Source organism: Triticum dicoccoides, chromosome 1A (genome assembly GCF_002162155.2).
Source record: "Triticum dicoccoides isolate Atlit2015 ecotype Zavitan chromosome 1A, WEW_v2.0, whole genome shotgun sequence".
NCBI lineage: Eukaryota > Viridiplantae > Streptophyta > Magnoliopsida > Poales > Poaceae > Triticum > Triticum dicoccoides.
The window spans coordinates 29,789,840-29,799,833 of record NC_041380.1 but is presented as its reverse complement, the minus strand read 5'-3'; the positions used below and the strand labels follow the sequence as shown (position 1 = coordinate 29,799,833).

The following is a 9,994-nucleotide window of genomic DNA, read 5'->3' as shown; positions in this document are numbered from 1 at the left end:
GCTGTCTGTGTTTGGTGTAGCCTGGGCTTGTCACCAATCTTCTGAAGAGCTCCGCCATGACCCTGAACTACTCGGCCAAGGATATCGAGCAAATCTCCCAGTTCGGTTGCCTGATTACTGAATTCCCATTCAAGTGTCTCCGCATCCCTCTGACAGTCACTCGGTCAGGCGGCCACCTGTGTGCAGCTGCAACCCCTTGTCGAGTGTGTCACCAACAGGCTCCCGACTTGGAAGGCACACATCCTTGCCATGGCTGGTCTTACCACTCTTGTCCAATCTGTGCTCACCTCCATTCCTATTCACCAGCTGCTCGCTCTCACCCCGCAAAAGAAGGTCATTAAGCAATGCGGCAAAATTCCCAGCGGCTTTATCTGGGCTGGGCAGAAGAAAACCAAGGGTGGCCATTGCCTGGTCTATTGGAGCCGCGTCACCCTATTGGGCTTGGCTGCCTGGACCCCGACCGTATGGGCGATGACTTTGGTTCAGCAAAACCGATCTATCCAAGTCTTGGAGTTGCCTCGACATCCAAGCTTCTCCCTCAGAGCATGCCCTGTGCCATGCCTGCATTCGCACCAAGCTTTGCAGTGGCTAGTCATGCTGATTTTGGTCTGACCGTTGACTTGGCGGCAGTGCGGTGGCGGAGATCGTTCCTGGCATCCTCGCCAAGGTTCCTAAGCGTCGACGCAAAGTATAAACTGTGACCATGGGGCTCCAGAACAGGGCTTGGATTGACGACATCCTTGGTGGCCTTTCGCTGCCAGACCTCCATCAGTTTGTGCTGCTCATTTCCGTTATTCAGTTAATGGAAAGGGGATTAACCCGGTTCAAAAAAAAAGTTCGTGCTGCTCTGGCGGGCAGTGGACACATACAACCTTTCGGATGAGCCATACTGCCTTGTTTGGAGATGGACGGAGTCGGGAATCTACTCTGCCCAATCATGTTACAGGAAGACCTTCCATGGGCTCCAATTGTTGCCGCGCTTGGAAGCTCAACTACTGGTTGCGGCCGGCATGTGCAAGTGTTCCTGTGCTCCTCACGTTCTGGATGATTTGGAAGCACAGGAGCGCCTGCATGTTTGATAGCACGCACCTGAACTCTCATGCCCTCCTCAAAACTATCCTCAATGAGGGTCGTGCATGGGTCTTTGTGAGGACCCAAGGAAGGATCTCACAGGAAGTTGAGAAGAAGGGGATGAACTGGGGGAGTTGGTAGCGAAAGGGGATAAGCGACACAGAGAACACAGAGAGAGATTCAGAGTTTCCTTTTCTTCAGAGATAACTATTGATTTCCATACGAAAATTAGGAAGATTTGAGTGATCTGGGTTGAAGAACAGAGAGAGAGAGGGCAGAGGCGATGAATGGGGAATTTTCTGGATCTCATCCGATCCATCTCTCTATTCTGTATCTATATTATATGTACATTTTACACTTGAGCCCTCTAGCAGATACATAAATCTCAACTCACACCAACACTCCCCCTCAAGATGGGGCAAACACATCAGATAAACCCATCTTGCTACAAAAGATAGAGAACAACTTTTCTGGTAGGCCTTTTGTTAGAACATCTGCTATCTGACTTGCTGAGGTCACATATGGTACACAAACCACTCCTCGATCCAGCTTCTCTTTGATGAAATGACGATCAACTTCAACATGTTTAGTACGATCGTGTTGCACCGGATTATTTGCAATATCAATTGCTGCTTTGTTATCACAGTAAAGCATCAAAGGCTTACTATGACATAACCTCAGCTCTGTTAGAAGAATCTGTAGCCATAATAGCTCACATAGGCCATGTGCCATGGATCTAGACTCAGCCTCGGCAGTTGACCTAGCTACAACATTTTGTTTTTTACTTCGCCAAGAGACTAAATTTCCGCCAACAAATACACAATAGCCAGAAGTGGATCGCCGATCATCTAGGGAACCAGCCCAGTCCGCATCTGTATAACACTCAACTTGTAAATTCCCTTGCTTTGTATAGAGAAGACCTTTCCCTGGACACCCTTTAAGGTACCGTAGGATTCTATTAACAGCATCCAGGTGAGCCGTTCTTGGGTTATGCATGAATTGACTCACAACGCTTACGGCAAATGCAATATCGGGACGAGTGTGGGAGAGATAAATTAATTTACCCACAAGTCTCTGGTAGCGCTCTCTATCAACCGGATTCCCTACATCACTACTTAATCTGTGATTCTGTTCAATGGGAGTAGCAGCCGGTTTTGAACCGTACATGCCAGTTTCTTTGAACAGGTCTAAGATGTACTTCCTTTGTGTTAGAAATATACCTTTTTTGCTACGCAAGGCTTCTATGCCAAGGAAGTACCTCAAGTGTCCTAGATCCTTCACTTCAAACTCTTGTGCAAGATGATGCTTCAGGCCAGCAATTTCCTCGGTATCATTGCCTGTCATCACAATATCATCGACGTAAACTATCAAGATTGCTACCTTGTTATTGGAATGTTTATAGAACAATGTGTGGTCAGCATTGCTCTGTCGATAGCCTCTTTTCAACATAGCTTGTCTAAAACGATCAAACCATGCCCTTGGTGATTGTTTCAGCCCATACAAGGAACGATGTAGGCGTAGTACTTTTCCTATATTACGACTGGACTCAAAACCTGGTGGAATTTGCATATACACCTCTTCATGAAGATCGCCATGAAGAAATGCATTTTTTACATCCATCTGGTAGATGCTCCAATCAAAATTAACTGCACAAGATATGAGAGTCCTCACAGAGCTCATCTTTGCCACAGGTGCAAAGGTTTCATCATAGTCTATACCATAAGTCTGAGTGTACCCCTTGGCTACAAGGCGTGCTTTGTATCTATCTATCTTACCCTCCGGGGTGTGTTTAATAGTAAACACCCATTTGCATCCCACCGGTCGCTTACCTGGAGGTAGATTCACGAGCTCCCAAGTTTTGTTTTTCTCCAATGCTCTCATCTCATCCAGCATTGCTTCCTTCCATTTTGGGTCTTCCAAGGCTACTTTCCAGTTATTTGGTATAGAAACAAGATCTAGAGAAGCAATAAAACCTTGGAGGGATGGACTACAATATTTGTAGGAGATGTAATTGGCTATATCATGTTTGTAGTCTTTAAGATATCCTGGTGTGTTTCGAGTTCTAGTTGGTCTTCGTAAGGCAATAGGTAAATTGTCTACAGGAGTAGAAAGTTGATTATCACTCTGCCCTGATGTGCTAGTAGGAGCTACAGAATTAGAAGGCATAGTATTGGTACCTGGGCCCTCACGCATTTGAGACTCCTCACCTTGAGATGGAAGTGATAAGTGTCCAGTGACATCGCCCTCGTCTCCATGACAAGAGTTATCATCGCTAACACCATGATTCTCCTCCCCCTGATTTTGAGTGTTATCAGTAGACGGGGAATCACCTAAAGTGGGAGCAAGAACAAGGACAGGCCCTTCACTTCCCCTTTCTTGCTCCTCATCAGGAGGTGACAAGGAAAAACCAGACCCAACATTTGACCCATAATACGGTTCATTTTCACGGAAAGTTACATCCATGCTCACAAAAAAACGATGCTCTGAAGGACACCAGCATCTATAGCCCTTTTTTGAGGGGGAATAACCCATAAACACACATTTTAGAGCACGGGGATCTAATTTCCCAACCGAATTTCTATAGTCATGCACAAAACAAACACTCCCAAAGACCTTTGGAGGAACCATAAATTCATTAGAATTTAAAAGACATTCAGCAGGAGTTTTGTAACCTAAAACACGAAGAGGCATGCGATTTATCAAGTAAGTTGCAGTTTTAATTGCCTCACCCCAAAGGAATTTGGGCACATTCATTGTAAACATCAATGAACGTGCAACTTCGAGCAAATGTCTATTTTTACGTTCAGCAACACCATTTTGCTCTGGTGTATTGACACATGATGTCTGATGTTCAATACCATTCAAAGCAAGAAACAATTCAAACTCATGATTAACATATTCAGTACCATTGTCTGTACGTAGAATTTTAACAGTAGTTGCATGCTGATTTTTAATAAGGGCACACAAGTCTTTGAAAACAGATAATACATCACTCTTATGCTTCAGAAGATAAAGCCAAGTGTAGCGACTAAAGCAATCAATAAAGGTCACAAACCACCGGTGCCCAGAAACTGAGTGAACCTCACAGGGTCCCCACACATCAGAGTGAATTCTTTCAAATGGTTTTTCACTGCAGAGGGGGAGTGTTGGTGTGAAGTTGACCACGTCGCAAACCACTTGACACCAACCCAGAACAGCGCTGCAGACCTATGTCCGGGTCCAGCGGCGGTGGTGCAGCACCTCACTCCGGCGGACTGCAGAGGGGATGAAGACAGGGACGCGGACAGACCACAGCACCACACACGACAGCAACGACCGCAAGCTCCAGACTATGGCGACACAGCACCTCGTCGGCAGCCAATCTGCGCTCAAAATTGCAGGGAGAACGCAAAGGAACGAACCTGCTCCGATGCCATATTGATTTCCATACGAAAATTAGGAAGATTTGAGTGATCTGGGTTGAAGAACAGAGAGAGAGAGGACAGAGGCGATGAATGGGGAATTTTCTGGATCTCATCCGATCCATCTCTCTATTCTGTATCTATATTATATGTACATTTTACACTTGAGCCCTCTAGCAGATACATAAATCTCAACTCACACCAACAATAACAACTACACAGTACAGTCTGAAGTTTAAGTACACGCCCACCACAGCTACAGCACACATGCCTTCCTTGCTGGGTCAACCAGCCACTTGAGGTCCCTGACAAGTGGGGTCGGGTCCTGCTACCTGGTAGTCCGTCGCCACCTGCGACCCACTCAGAGGTGGGGACGTGACACTCCCCCCGCGTTGAGATTGAGCTTCTTCCCAGAGAGCGGCCGCTGGAAAACGCGAGTGCAGGACATAGTAATTTTCCCACATCGTGTGTTCATCCGGGATGCCGCTCCGGCGTACCTTGACCTGCTGTTTCGCCGTGTTCCCCTTCTTGATCGGCATTCTAGAATAGCCAACGGTTGCAGTGGCACGGCGCAGAGATCTGGCGGCTCCGGCAACTCGGATAAGACTGGAGAGTAGTTAGCGGTGAATGGCTTCAGCTGTGACACATGAAACATGGAGTGTATGAGGCTTGAGGGGGGAAGATCCAACCGATAAGCTGCAGCTCCAATTCGTTCCAGAACTTTATAATGGGCTCATAGAATTTGAGAGCCAGTTTGGTGCATGGTCAATTGACAAGTGACGATTGAGCATATGGCTCGAGCTTGAGGAGCACATCTTCATCTACCGCGAAAGCACAGTCTTGGTGATGCTTGTCAGCTTGAGCCTTGATGCGCTCCTGTGCCCGGCAAAGATGCTCCCGGAGCAAAGCCAGGAAGTCAGCACGATCAGCTGATAGCTCTGCTAATGAAGAGTCCAATTCATCCTCCAAGGTAGCATTGTGCCAAAATTAGGATCAATTCCATATAGAGCTTTAAATGGGGTGCAGCCCAGGGATGTATGATAGGAAGAGTTATACCAAAATTCTGCCATCGGCAACCATTTCTTCCATTTTGCTGGACTGTCGCGTACTGAACATCGCAAATATTGCTCTAAGCACTGGTTCACACGTCCAGATTGTCCGTCCGTCTGCGGGTGATACGCTGTCGAGTAGCATAATTTGGTGCCCACTTCCTTAAACAACTTCCTCCAAAAATGACTTGTGAAAACTCAATCTCGATCCGAGACAATGGACGCTGAACTCCATGTAAACACACCACATTATCTACAAAAGCAGAGGCTACCGATTGAGCGGTGTATGGATGTTTCAATGGTTCGGTTGTGTGCATCTTGTGATGAAGAGGCCGGGGTACTCCCCTTTCCGAAAAAATGGATGTTTCAATGGCATGAAATGGGCATATTTTGTCAAGCAATCCACCACAACCAAAATCACATCATATCCCTCAGATTTTGGTAGTCCATCAATAAAGTCCATAGTAATGTCCTTCCATAGTCTCGTTGGCACGGGCAGTGGCTGCAAAAGACCAGCGGGGACAATATTGTCATGCTTAGCTTGTTGGCAGACCGCACAGTCTGACCCAATCTTCCACCTGACGATTCATTCTGGCCCATTGGAACTGTTAGATCAGCCCCAGATCAACACACACACACACACACGGGAGAGTGGATCCAGTCTCAACTCTGAAGAACACCGACGAACAGGAAAAACAGAGAGGAGACAGAGTCTTGCGACGTGTAATCTTTGCGTCTTTTCGTTTCTTCCTTTTATTCTGTGTAACAAACTCGCAGCAGGCACTGCTCATGATCCGTTTGACCCGCACCATCCCACAGACAGAGTCGTGGCCAGTACACCCCTAAGTACACCCACGATTACAACAAACAAAGGAAACTATGACTAAGTCTGAAGAAAGAACTAGCCTGACACTAATCTGTCTAAACTGAACCTGAGCGTGTACACAGCATGTTTCAGAATTATTCAGAAAACTAACTGAAAAAATAGAACAGGGGCAACCGGATTAACTTAACATTTCACCTCCTTAAGCTTGTTGCACCAGCTTGACACTTTGTAACCCAATCTTCTCCTTCATTTCCTGAAACCTAAGCCTCGGCAATGGCTTGGTTAAAATGTCGGCAAGCTGATCCTCTGTTCTAACATGCTCCACTGCAACCTTCCCTTCATCAACACATTCTCTCACAAAACGATAGCGTGCATCAATGTGTTTACTTCTCTCGCGGAACACCGGATTTTTGCATAAGGAGATAGAAGATTGATTATCAATCTTGAGCACTACCTTGTCTGGCTCCTTGTCGAACAATTCTGCTAGAAGCCTCCAAAGCCAAATGCTTTGGCACACACCTGCACTTGCAGCAATAAACTCTGGTTCACATGAAGGTAAAGCCACAGTCTTTTGTTTCTGGGACACCCAGGTAACTGGACTGTTACCAAGATAGACGGTCACCCCTGTAGTGCTCTTTCGGAGTTTCGGTCATCAATATCCGCTGCAAAATCACTGTCACTGTACCCAACCAGCTGCAGTCTCTCTTCTGTTCCTTTCTTGTAAAAACACCCAAGGTTCAGTTTTCCCTTCACATACCTTAGAATATGTTTAATGCAGCCAGATGCTCTGAAGTTGGTTTCTCCATGAACCTACTCACGTATCCAACAGAATAACAAATGTCTGGTCGAGTGTGAGTTAGGTACCTCAGACTTCCAACCACACTTCTCTACAGTGTGGCGCCAACTTGTGGGCTCAAGCTCTCTTTTTTCAGTTTCAGTCTTGCCTCCATGGGGGTCTGAGAGGGGTTGCAGTTTCCATACCCATCTTGTTCAGGATTCTAGCTGCATATCCAGACTGGCAGAGTGATGCCCTGGTCATCTTGCTTTACCTCTATGCCAAGGTAGTAACTGAGCAAGCCAAGATCATTCATGCTGAACATTGACTTCATTTGTCTTTTGAAATCACCTATATCTGAATTCTGTACATGGATACCAACAATCAGAACATTGTCACCTTGCTGCTTTCTGTACATTCCAGATTCAGAGGGACACTTCACAAAACCCAGCTGCCTAAGAGTGGTGTCAAGTTTGAAATTCCATGCTCTTGGAGCTTGCAGAGTCCATAGAGGCTTGTACACCTTGCTGTCCTGTCCTGGGATTTCATACCCTGGAGGTTGGCTCACATACACCTCGTCAGCTAAATTCCCATTCAAAAATGCAGACTTAACATCCATGTGGTGCATTTCCCATCCTCTTTGTGCAGCAATAGCAACAAGCAGTCTTTCCGATTCAAGTCTAGCAACAGGACAAATCCATTCTCAACTAATCTGGCCTTGTGCTTGACCACAACACCAGATGGGTCTTTTTTCAGTTTATACACCCATTTAAGACCAATAGGTTTGTGACCCTTCGGAAGATCACACAACTTCCATGTACCATTAGCTTCAATAGAGCTCAACTCTGCCCTCATAGCACCTTGCCAACACTCTTCTTTCATAGCTTCAGTATGATTTGTTGGCTCTTCCATGCCAAAAAGACACAATCCAGAGTAAGCTGCATCGACCTCTGCTGTTTCCTCATAAATTTCACCAAGAGGACGATTTCCTTGAGGCCCCTGTGATGGCTCAGACCATGGGCTCCCTTGCGAGCGCGACGAGCACGGTGTCGCTTGGAGTGCAGAGACAGGTGACGGTGCAGACAGATCTAGTGGGAGTGCAGCCCCATTGCCAGCATTGCGTGTCTTTCCTGCCGGTAGAGGTGCTGCTACTGTGGCAGTAGAATCTTGCCCTTTTGCTGTTGCGGCGGGGGTCACTGGCTCTGCCGTTGCAGCAGGGTCTTTCCTATGTTTTTCTGCTGCTGCAGCGTTTATGCCGCTTTCTTTTGTCGAGACACAAACTGGATAGTGAACAGTGAGCGAGTGTACTGGGTTGTTCTCTGTCAGAGGGTAGGCTGCCAATCCCATTATCGGTCCTCCTCAAACACTGCATCCTGAGATACCACTAACTTCTTTGTCTCTTGATCATAGAAGCGATATGCCTTTGAGCCTTGTTCATACCCAATAAACACCATTTGTGTACTCCTGTCAGAAAGTTTCGTCTGACAGGCCCAACTCGTTTCACATGTGCAACACAGCCAAACATACGCAGATGGTAGACAGAGGGCTTCCTCTCATGCCATGCTTCATACGGCGTTCTCCCTTTTACACTCTTTGTTGGAGACCGGTTCAGAAGATACACAGCTGTGGTCACCGCCTCACCCCAGAATTTTGCTGGCATCCCCATTGTCTTCAGCAAGCTCCTAGCCATGCCGACGACAGTTTGATTTCTCCTCTCTACTACCCCATTCTGTTGAGGCGTGTATGGAGCTGTGAGAAAGTGCTCAATTCCATGATCCTCATAGTAACTAGTGAATGCCTTTGAGGTGAATTACCGAAAAAGGGTTTCCCCCCGCTTTGTATTCCAAAGCACCAACACCGATTACAGAGCAAACGCTGGGGCGAGCAGCACAACAAGCCAAAGAAAAAGAAAAAGAAACAATGCCAGCACCGGCAGCTCGACAAACGCGAATGACCTACAACCGCTGCGCCCTCCGAAATCTACCCACCACGATCCTAGGCTCCGATCCTCTGTGTACCAAGCAGCACCTCCAGGAAGGAAACGACGCCGACGACGCTGCTGCCCGGACGTATCCTAGGGTTTCCCCCGGCACACGGAGGGAAGAGGGGAATGAAGACCACCGACACCCTCCAGGGAGGAATGGTGGCACCCGCAGGCGTCACTGCACCGGAGCCGGAAGATCCGGCAAGGATTTCTCCCAACTCCAAACCCCACCGCCCAACCGGATCGAAGCCAACCAACCAGCTCGCCGCCCACCGCCCACCAGCATGCGCCACCGCGGTTGCAACGCCACCCACGCCGCCTCACTGAGATCGCCACCACGAGGCCAAGAGAACGAGGAGGCGGCGTTGGACGATGGGAGCAGCAGCGCCGTAGCCGCGCGGGAGGGAACCACCTCCTCCGCCGTCGTGCAGGAGGCTTGAGCCTCCGGCACCGTCGCGGTCGCCGTCCGGACGCAGCAGCAGGGCATGCCAGGCCACCCTGCCCGGCCAGGCCCGAATCGGGCCTGCTAAGCCCCGCCGGCCACGCTGCAGCAGGGCAGCGCCAGCACCGCCAGCACCCCAACGCCCATCGCCGCTCCCCCGCCTCCTGGGAGCCACGCCGTCGACCCGCCCCGCCGTCGGCCCGCCCAGACCCAGATGGGGCCCGAAGGGCCCATATCTGGGCCAAGCGGGCGCCGCCTGGCCGCGCCGCCGCGCCACCCCGCCGCCAACAGCGACGCCGCCGTCTAGCCGATCTCCCGCGCCGCGCCAGGAAGCCCCGCCGCCACGCCGGACCGCCGCCGCCTAGGGAACACCCCCCGGCGTCCTCCGCCCCGCGCCGGAGAGCAACCGAGAGGGGAATGGCCGGGGGCCGCCGCCACCAGCGTCG

The 9,994-nt window shown here is 49.1% G+C and overlaps 1 long non-coding RNA gene across 2 annotated transcripts in view; it reads left to right on the top strand.

The window, feature by feature from the left end:
* LOC119360746 overlaps positions 1–9,994 on the top strand; it is a 17,382-nt gene that overhangs the window by 3,701 nt on the left and 3,687 nt on the right. The gene's annotated exons all lie outside the window — the stretch shown is intronic.